The sequence below is a fragment of the Lactuca sativa genome, chromosome 6, assembly GCF_002870075.4.
Source record: "Lactuca sativa cultivar Salinas chromosome 6, Lsat_Salinas_v11, whole genome shotgun sequence".
Lineage (NCBI taxonomy): Eukaryota > Viridiplantae > Streptophyta > Magnoliopsida > Asterales > Asteraceae > Lactuca > Lactuca sativa.
Genome location: NC_056628.2, coordinates 45,047,392 through 45,056,768, shown reverse-complemented (window position 1 = coordinate 45,056,768; position 9,377 = coordinate 45,047,392). Strand labels below are relative to the sequence as shown.

The 9,377-nt window shown below is 36.5% G+C and overlaps 1 long non-coding RNA gene across 1 annotated transcript; it reads left to right on the top strand.

The window, feature by feature from the left end:
• The first annotated feature begins 8,129 nt into the window (after positions 1-8,129).
• LOC122194564 (uncharacterized) lies at positions 8,130-9,174 on the top strand. Its single transcript, XR_006183878.2, has 2 exons — positions 8,130-8,739; positions 8,858-9,174. It is a non-coding gene; the product is annotated as an uncharacterized LOC122194564 (long non-coding RNA).
• The last annotated feature ends 203 nt before the right edge of the window (positions 9,175-9,377 follow it).

Below are 9,377 nucleotides of genomic sequence, written 5' to 3'. Positions count from 1 at the left end.
TGAAAGAGAGTATCAGCATAATATGCTGGTAAGTTCATAAGTATTTAGTGTCATTTAGTAGTTAAAAACCTCGAAATGGTTGTATTTGAAACCTTGAAAAGTTTATAAATTTTCTCAGAAAATCCTATAATTCGTGCTTCTAAAATAATGTAGCCTTCAACCCGAGGCTCGACTGTTTTTCTTTTCGTATAAAAATGTAATGTTTACATATGTACTTGTAATAGTAGGGAAATATAGTAGTACTTCGTTACTTTGCAAAAGTATGTTTTCTCCCAATCATTTCTATTCTCTACTTGGAAAATAATATGTTCTACCTCAACAGTGACATTGTTGACTGTGAAATGATAAAAATGAAGACTCAAGGTCGTGTTAAATGTACCCTACTCCTTGGTGAGTCTTATTGCCTTTAATTCTAGTTGGTCAATTAAAAGTTTAGATGTGAATTAGTTTGTAACCATGCTAACCGACGGCTGAATACTTAACGACCTTTTGGCGTCATAAAATAGTGAGGTGACATTTTGTCACCCCTTGGCCTTACCGGTTGGGACTGTAGCTAGAAGTCAGGGTGTGGGAGTGTCTGTCCCATACAAATCTATACACACGATGCCCTCTCTCCCTCCAGGAGACTCTGGTTACAATGTGATACAACAATGTATTGTTGTATCATGAAATAGTATTTCACATCTAGTTATCGTATCCTTGTGTTTGTGTAGTAAGTTATAGTGTATTAATGTTCTCTCTGTACTAGTGTATAGTATGTTCTCTTATATAGTATAGTGTAGGTCCTCTTAGTTTCTCATCATAATATGTTCTTTCTGTTTCTCATAATAGTAAGTTTGTATCGACTCATAAGTGAACTGACTCTTGTATGTTTCATTGTACTAGTCATAGTGAGTTGTAATCTCTTAAATTATACCTATTATAGTTTACTAGTAATGTTGTTTGTATGCCTTTGCTACCCAAAGGTATTGAACTGAAGTAAAAGATTTTATATCTAAACACATATATATGATATATAGCTAAGATTTCAACGACATTTGGACAAATAACAGGGTACTCTAAGTCCACAACCAAACAAGGAACAGGAAATAAGTGAGCTATCAGGCCTAAGTCCTTCAAATCTTACTTATATAAATATATCTGTATAGACATGAGTTTGACAATAATATAAGTTTAAAAGAGTTTGCTAAAGGATTTAGCATTTAAAAGAGTTTGAATATATGTTTGAAAAGTAGTTTGATTGATAACACATTTTGAAAAGTAAGAAAATCTGTTTGATTGATAGTTGTTAATCACATGTGATCATAAAAGCATTTAAAATCATTTAAAAGGTTGATTAAGGGGTATGAACTCACCTGTAGTGAGTGGTTCTAACATGTGGTTGGAAGAGGATTGCAGAGTGTCAGGTGTAACCTTGAGCACACAATGATCCTAATAAACACATATAGACATGTATGTGTATGAATTTAGTGTATAGACGACTAAATAAGAAGGGTAACACCCTTATTGGCTAGGAAACTCTAATATTTATGGGATACAATCACATATGATTGCATAACTTGGGTATATGGCCATCTTATAGAGTTTACGGTCAAAGAGGTATGGCCATTGGAGTTTACGGTCCAAGTGTTTACGATCTTAGGTGTTTACGGTCCAATGACCTTACGGTCATGGAGTTCACAGTCTAAGGAGATTCAATCATGAACTCACTAAATCTTGCACAAATGATGGTTTTCAAAGTCTTCATTCAATGGCATCGGATTCTAGGGACCATACTTAGCCTTAGGAAGGGTAAAGGTTATAAGAACACCCTTTATAAGGGTTTACGGTCTATGTAGATTCATAGAACCGTAAACTCTTTTGTTCATGAAAAAAGTGATGATCTTAAGTCCAAAATGAAGGATTGTAACTAGATAGATGTAAATGAGGATGGAACTTACGGTTTTGAAGGCAAAGAAGGTGTTTTCGATCCAAAACACAATCGTTTTCTTGAGAATCTTTGATGATCTAGGTAAAAGATGAAATCCTTGGATGAATCAAGAGTGAAACATGGATTTAGGAAGGATCTAACACACAAAGAAGGAATCACTTACTTGTTCTTGAAGATTTGGAAGCAAAAGTTTATGCTTTTTGAGAGAGAATCAGCTCTAATGCTTGAAAGAGGGAAAAGAATGGCTGAAGTGATTACCCTCCATATATATAGGGATGGGTTTACGGTCACCATGACTGTAAAATCATTGGTCTTGACCGTAAACTCCCTTTTTGAGGAGGTTTACAGTTGCAGGCAGTTAAGAACTTAAGCTGCTATTTCCAATCTCTTATTCCTTTGATGTACTAGGGTTAGAACACTCAAAACAGATTCCAAACAGTGATAACTGGAAGCAAAATGATTCTAACACTGATAGGTTTAATTGATTAAAAAAGTTTGGAAATTTCAGGTTGTCACATGTATGAAAAAGTGTCGCGCACATCGTTTAGTTTTTTAGATAACTTGATGTAAATATTAGGACCAAATTTTGTTTATGAATTTCGAAGGTCCTTTGAGTCGTGGTTTAACTTGACTCATTCTCTAAGCTAGATTATTCTTCTAAAACAGGAGGCATTTTAAAGATTACACATTCTCTGACTAGGAAGTCGATAGGCACATCTTTTATTCACATAACTCTCTTGTTGTTCATGTACAATCTGGAATCTTTCTCTGCTTTACACAATCTTTTCTGTGATCTCTTGATTGGGCATGCATTAGGATGAAATTTATTAAAATTTCATAAGTGGGTTTTCGATATCTCACTAGTTGTCTGTACTCTGTAGGTTTTCTCCAAACTGTTGAGTTTAATGGCTTAGAATAGGTCTAAGTTTAGGGTTCACGGATATTTTGATCCACATTCGTATTACAAATACCTAAGTATACAAGTGGTTAATGATAAATGCACTAGTTACTATGGATGGTTCCTAGATTCCATTCCTTGTTCCGATCACGATTGCTCTGAATTGAGTTTTCGCCTCCTGGTTCTTTGCTCTTAGGCAGTTTCACCATCTTCAGAACAAGCTTTTCTTCAACAAATGTTTGTTCTAATTTCTGCATTTCATATCTCGATAGCATAGTCATGTGAGTATCATATTTAGAGTTTCTTATATGGTATCATGAGTGGAGTCAATGTCTATGGTTTTTGTATAGTAGTTTCACGAGGTAAGGGTTGCATCCTTAAAAGTGTAGGTATCTGTGACAACCTGAAATTTATCCCATCATTGTAACCTCTCCTTCCGTTAATAAAACTCATTCTTATAAACTTTTCCGTTGACATTTGGATTAGGTTATTTAAATTGACAAGTTTTTAGTTTACGACCACGTCGAGTTACGACCATTTAATCGGGTACGACCAGAAGCCCCGTTTAACGTCAGTATCGGGTAGATTTCCACCGGGCTGTAAACCCAAACCCATATATAAGTGTGAGGGAACCTCATTTACACCCTTTCAACCCTCTCTCTACCCTCTCTGTCTCTCTCTCTCTCTATAAAGCCGATTTTGATCCAAAAACGCCTCTTTCGAGCTCCATAATCGTAAGTAATCTATCCTAGCTTGATATTTAGCTTGATATACATGCAAATTCGTGTTTAAATCATCCAAAAGCCTCAAAATCATGTGTTTACGGCCCAAGAACACTCTTGGACTGCAAACACCCATAAATGGGGTTTTGAAGCCCCAAAAACCCTTCCAAATCACTTCTAGTGCTTAGCTATGACTTAGGGACTTGCATGTATGAGCTTAGAACACCAAAAACTTGTCTTTTGAGGAGTAAACATGAGTTTACGACCCAAGAACATTGTCGGACCGTAAACCCCTCTTCATAAGCCGTGAACACCCTTTGAAGTGTTAAATTGCCCCTTAAACACCTCCTATGGCTTGAGGTAATGTCTAGAACCAACCACCATCGAAGTAGGACCCTTACACACCAAGGAAACCATGACCTTAGGAGATTATGGCTGTAAACCCCCCAAGGATTGGTTCCTGGGCCGTAAACTCCCTTAAGGAGGTCAAATGATGCCCTAACTTCCCCATATGGCTTGGAATGATGCATAGAACCTTGTATTCTTTCATTTAAGACCTTAAAACATGAAGTGAGGAGACAAGTAAGAGTTTACGGCCATAAACTCTATGTTTACAGCCGTAAACTCCCATAAATGGTTCATTTGAGGACTTAACCACTTCCTATGCCCTAGAATTGAACCTAGCCTAATTCTACAAGGTTTTACCAAAGTTTCTTCTATGCTTTTATCTCGTTAAATGCATGCCTATATTTGTATAGTTATATAAATAATGTTTAAAGGACTTAGGAAGGCTAGTTCGCCTTGTTTCCTTTTCCTCGTTGGGATGTGGTCTGGTGGGTATCGGTTATCCGTCCGAAGGTCGTTTAAACATTAGTTATATATCATGTATACATGTATAGACATAAAGGTTTCCATCGACCAGTTCATTTCCCTTGGGTAGCAAGGGCATCCTTCCATTCATCATTCATATACCTGAAACATTAGTGACTATTATAGGAATAGTTAGGAGATTTCTATTTACTCTTTCCAGTACGGAGAATTCCAAAGGAGTCAGTTCATTCGTGAGTCTATATCATTATTCCAATACTTATAACAGAATTCAAAATACGAGATACATCCTCGGGACACGAATTTCACCGTTGTCTAGTTGGTAACCAGAGTCTCCTGGAGGGAGAGTGGGCATTGTGTGTATAGATCTATAGGGGACAGATACTCCCACACCCTGACTGCTAGCTACAGTCCCCGGCCGACCAAGCCAAGGGGTGACAAATGTCACATTCATTCTGACGCTTGCAGGATGTCAGGTATTCGGTTGTCAAAGTATCTCTATGTTTACCTTATAATTCATGGCCTTAAGGTAACAAGAATCATCACGGTATCTTTGAAACCATCTTAACCTATTTTCCTAGTTATATACTAGGTCATGTTATAAATCTGTAAACCAAACCACTTAGGATTACCAAATATTTTAGACCTTGCTAGTTGTATCGTTCATTTGATACTGTCTAGGGTCTGTGTTACTTTGTTTTAGACCTTGCTAGTCGCATCGTTCATTTGATACCGTCTGGGGTCCGTGTTTCGTTGTTTCAGACTAAGCCAGGCGTATTGTTCATTCGATAACTTCCTGGAGTCTATGTTTTACTTATTTTAGACTTTACCTTTAATCTTTGCGAGGCGTTCCGCTTGGAGTCTAGATTTTATATACTTTTAGACAGCAGTGTTTTCTGCTGAGGAAGAATACGATTTCCCTTTTTATTTTACTTGAGGCTTTTCTCATAACTCCTTTAAAGTAAAAACTATATTTTGATAATGATAGTTATTTTGGGAAATTACTCTTTGAAACATAAAACAATTGGGCCTTGGTAGAAGGCTGCTTTTATTTAGAAAATATAGGATTTTCTGGAAAGGATTCTAACACTCGGTAGATTCTAAACCACCAACTTTCATGAGGTTATTTTGAATAAAACATGTATTTATACTAATGTCATTAAATACTTATGAGCTCACCAGCATTATAAAAATGTTGATACTTGCTTTCAAAATAACTTGTATTCTCAGGTAATCGATAGACAGGTAAATCCCGGGAGCTTTTGCGAAGTCAGCCTAGAACCGAGCTGCATCTATGATATGTTCTATATTACTTGAATGTTGCTATGAAATGTAACCTATGTAAAATTATTACTATTAATGCAATGGTTGTTGTACTTTGATTACTATATTGCATATGTTGTGATACTTGACATGACGTCATCCACCCCAAAAAGTTTTCGCCGTTCCGGTTTTGGGGTGTGATAGTATCCTTATTTTAAACATGGACGGTTCAAACATAAGTCCGACTATTCACAACAAGAAGAAATAGCTTGGTAGAATACCTAATCCGAACTCGAATGATTTAGGAAAGTGCTATTTTTATAGGGTATTCATGAGATGTCTAACTCGAGGGTTCTTAAGCGTAAAGTGTTCATTAAACTTTTGAGGGTTCTTCTGCGTTTTCGAATTGTGATTTTCTTTAAATATTAAGGATTCCAAGTGTTTTAGTCTACCAACAACCGAATCCAAGCTAGATTGTGCATCGGTCTAACCATAATTAAACATAGGTGATCAGTCTACGTCTATTTGTGGTTCGACCCATGTACAACCAACTTAGGTAAGGTGTTTGACCTAAAACCTTGCATTGTATTAGAAATCAAGGGTTCGAGTTTATATAACTCTATATTTGTATGTTGAGGAATATACCTAACCTAAGAGAGTAAGCACTAGGCTATAGTCGCTCTTTCCTAAGAAGGTACTAGTTATGTATAAACAATAGCTCTGATACCAATTTGTCAAACCCCCGGCTGCCGGCGGAAATGTTGAGGTGTGCGACGTAAATCAATAATCATATTTATTGAACATACATTGAATAGTGCAAATATGACCTAATTTATGGTATTGACACTTATAGTTTTGAGTCACAAGTTATCTCATTTCATACATTCTCTTTTAACATGTATAAGTGGACAAAAATCTTTGTATATATCCTATTTCAATCCTATACGGTAAGAGCACGTCATTCGAGGTCTATAATGAGATCATAATCGAACTGTAACGAACGCCTCTGCACCAACACTGGAAGATTGTGTTGAAAGCCCATACCACATACTTGATGACGTGATAAAAAAATTAGTGAAGGAAACACCAACGCCCAAACTCGACTCTTCAGCCGATGGTTGTAGCTAGCAACCAGTGGTGGGATGTCAACCCATAAAATTATGTGAGTCTAAAATTATACTCGACGTTCCTCGTTCCATAAAAATTAACGGTTATGACACAGAGGACTTTCTGCTAAAAATTTACGGTCTTAGCATTGTTACAAACGTAGCCCATGCAGCTTAAGAAATGATCCGAACTCATAAAGTTTTTAGAAACGAACGTAGTTCACTTAGAATGCCCTATGGGTAAGCTGGATTCTAATAATATGTCTAGGGATTCTAATCCTAAACTTCCTGTTATAATGTTTTTGAATACTTATGATTTTGTTGTTTAGGTATAATATTGGATCGAAGTCTTTAAGTGTTTGAGGTTCGTAAGACTTAACATCTTAACAAATTTTATTATCTGATGTGACGAAATTTGGACAACATAACGACTATTTTGATAATATTTTCTTGCTTTCAACCAATGTGAAACCAACAATTACCATAATATTTATCATTTATATGATTAATAAAATATAATATGTTGCAAATAACGACTCTTAAGTTCTGAAGCCAATCATGTTATTTATCGCAATATAATTCACAACTTTGTAGAATGAATTATATTTTTATATTTAATATAAAAATATATTAATAAATTTTACATTCATTTTATGTAACTTACATATATTTAAAGTAAATTTTCCATAATTTAAACTATAGATTATATATTTTCGCAATATTGGTCTTTCCATCAAATATAACAATGTACTTTCGTTCTATACTCGAATAGTATTTTTGATTTCATAATATCTTAATATACATATTAATAATTGCGACAAACTATAAACATATTGACTTTTAGCCATCAACATTACTTGTATTGTTTATAAATGATTTGTAATATTTTAGATTGCTATTTAATAAGTTTTTGGCAAATGATAAAGCATGTTGCTATTTTGTTTGTAATATATAAAAATTATCAACACTTTATTAGACACACATTTATTCTCCCCAAAATATTAAAGCAGTAAAAGAGGGGCCGTAGAAACTCACATTCTATGTGTGAGTTCCAATCGTTCAAATTTGGTTTCTTTGAGAAACTTGACATCAGAAACCGTAACTCCATAATTCTTGAGCTTTGAAATACTCTTGGGACCGTTTCATAACAACTTTAAACAATTAGGGGCTTCTTGGTAATTTAATTTAACAAACATAGGACTGTTTTGACAAAATAAATACCAAATGAGGGAGTGTTTTAAACAAATGAGTTTAATGTTCGTAGTTGGGACCGATTTTGAATAAGGAGTTTAAGAGGGTGGGGAGTTTGGTCATTTAATAATTAAAATGACTTAGGGCTTATAACACCCCGTCTCTTTTGTTTTCATCGGGCATAGGAAGAAATGAGTGAAGGCGACGAACACAGAAAGGGAAAAAGGGGCACGAACGCAGCGACTAGGTGGCGACGTTCGATCCATCGCGAGAAGGAGAGGGAACCCCGTTCTCCGGCGACTCCAATGCGAGTTCCTGCCCGTCATCGATAGCAAGGAGGACCAATGGCGAAGCGATGACAGAAGGTAGCGAGAGGGAAGCTCGCAGGTGCGTTGTCCGCTATTCCGGATGTCGTCACCAATCGCGATCGTCTCCGGAGTTCCAAGAGGCCGAAGATATGGAGGGAAGAGGGGAGGCAGCGAGGCTTCTTCTTCTCGTCCGACTGCGGGGTGTGAAGGGGGAAAAGAAACGGGTCCAACTGGAGCGATGCGAGTAGCAGCAGCGACGAGTCTAGATTTTTGGGAGGGAGGAGCACCTCTGGTGCTTCACTGGTTCGTAGAGAAGGGGAAAAAATGAAAGCAGCAAGGACTGCTTAAGTAATTCTCGTGCTTCTTCTGTCTCGGATGGAAGGTGTGAGGGTGAGGAAATCAAAAGGAGCCATCGGCGCCTTCTGAGTGGTGGCGAGGGAAGTTCGATCGTGGCTGTTTCTTGATTCGGGAAAGGCAGCAGCTATCAACACAGGTAAGGGTTCCTCTTTCTTTCCTCTTTATTTATTTATTTTTTTTATTTTTTTTTTGGTTCGTTTTTGATAGATATCGATGGAAGAAACCAAATGGGTGTTTGGGTTTGTTTGTGACAGGGGAAGAGGCAACATCGAATGGGAAAGATTGAGTGTGGGGATGTGGAGGTGGCGGCAGCCACATGTGTGGGTTTGAGATTTTGAGTGGTGAAGAAAGTGTAAATTGTTGGTTCAGGCCCTACAACTTCTGATCAAATAAGAAAGAAAACAAAACAACTATTCTCCTTTTTGTTGATGTACACGACAGGAAAGAAGAAAAAAGAAAGACATGTGAAACTATTTCACACACTAAGATAGATTACAAAAGCTCTATATAGAGCCAAAAAAAAAAAAAAAAAAAAAAAAAAAAAAAAAAAAAAAACCGGAAATACTAAAAACCTACAGCATGTGCTTCCTATCAAAGTGGTAACTAAGCCCCATTATTCTCCTTCAAGCTTGGTCAACATATGACGAATTCAGCAACTAAATGAATCTGACTAAAACCAACCCATGACCCATCACAAAAAACCCAATTAACCTGACTTGAACCATCAAGATTATATCCAACATAAATGATTGAAGGCAGCTCATGAGTGATCTG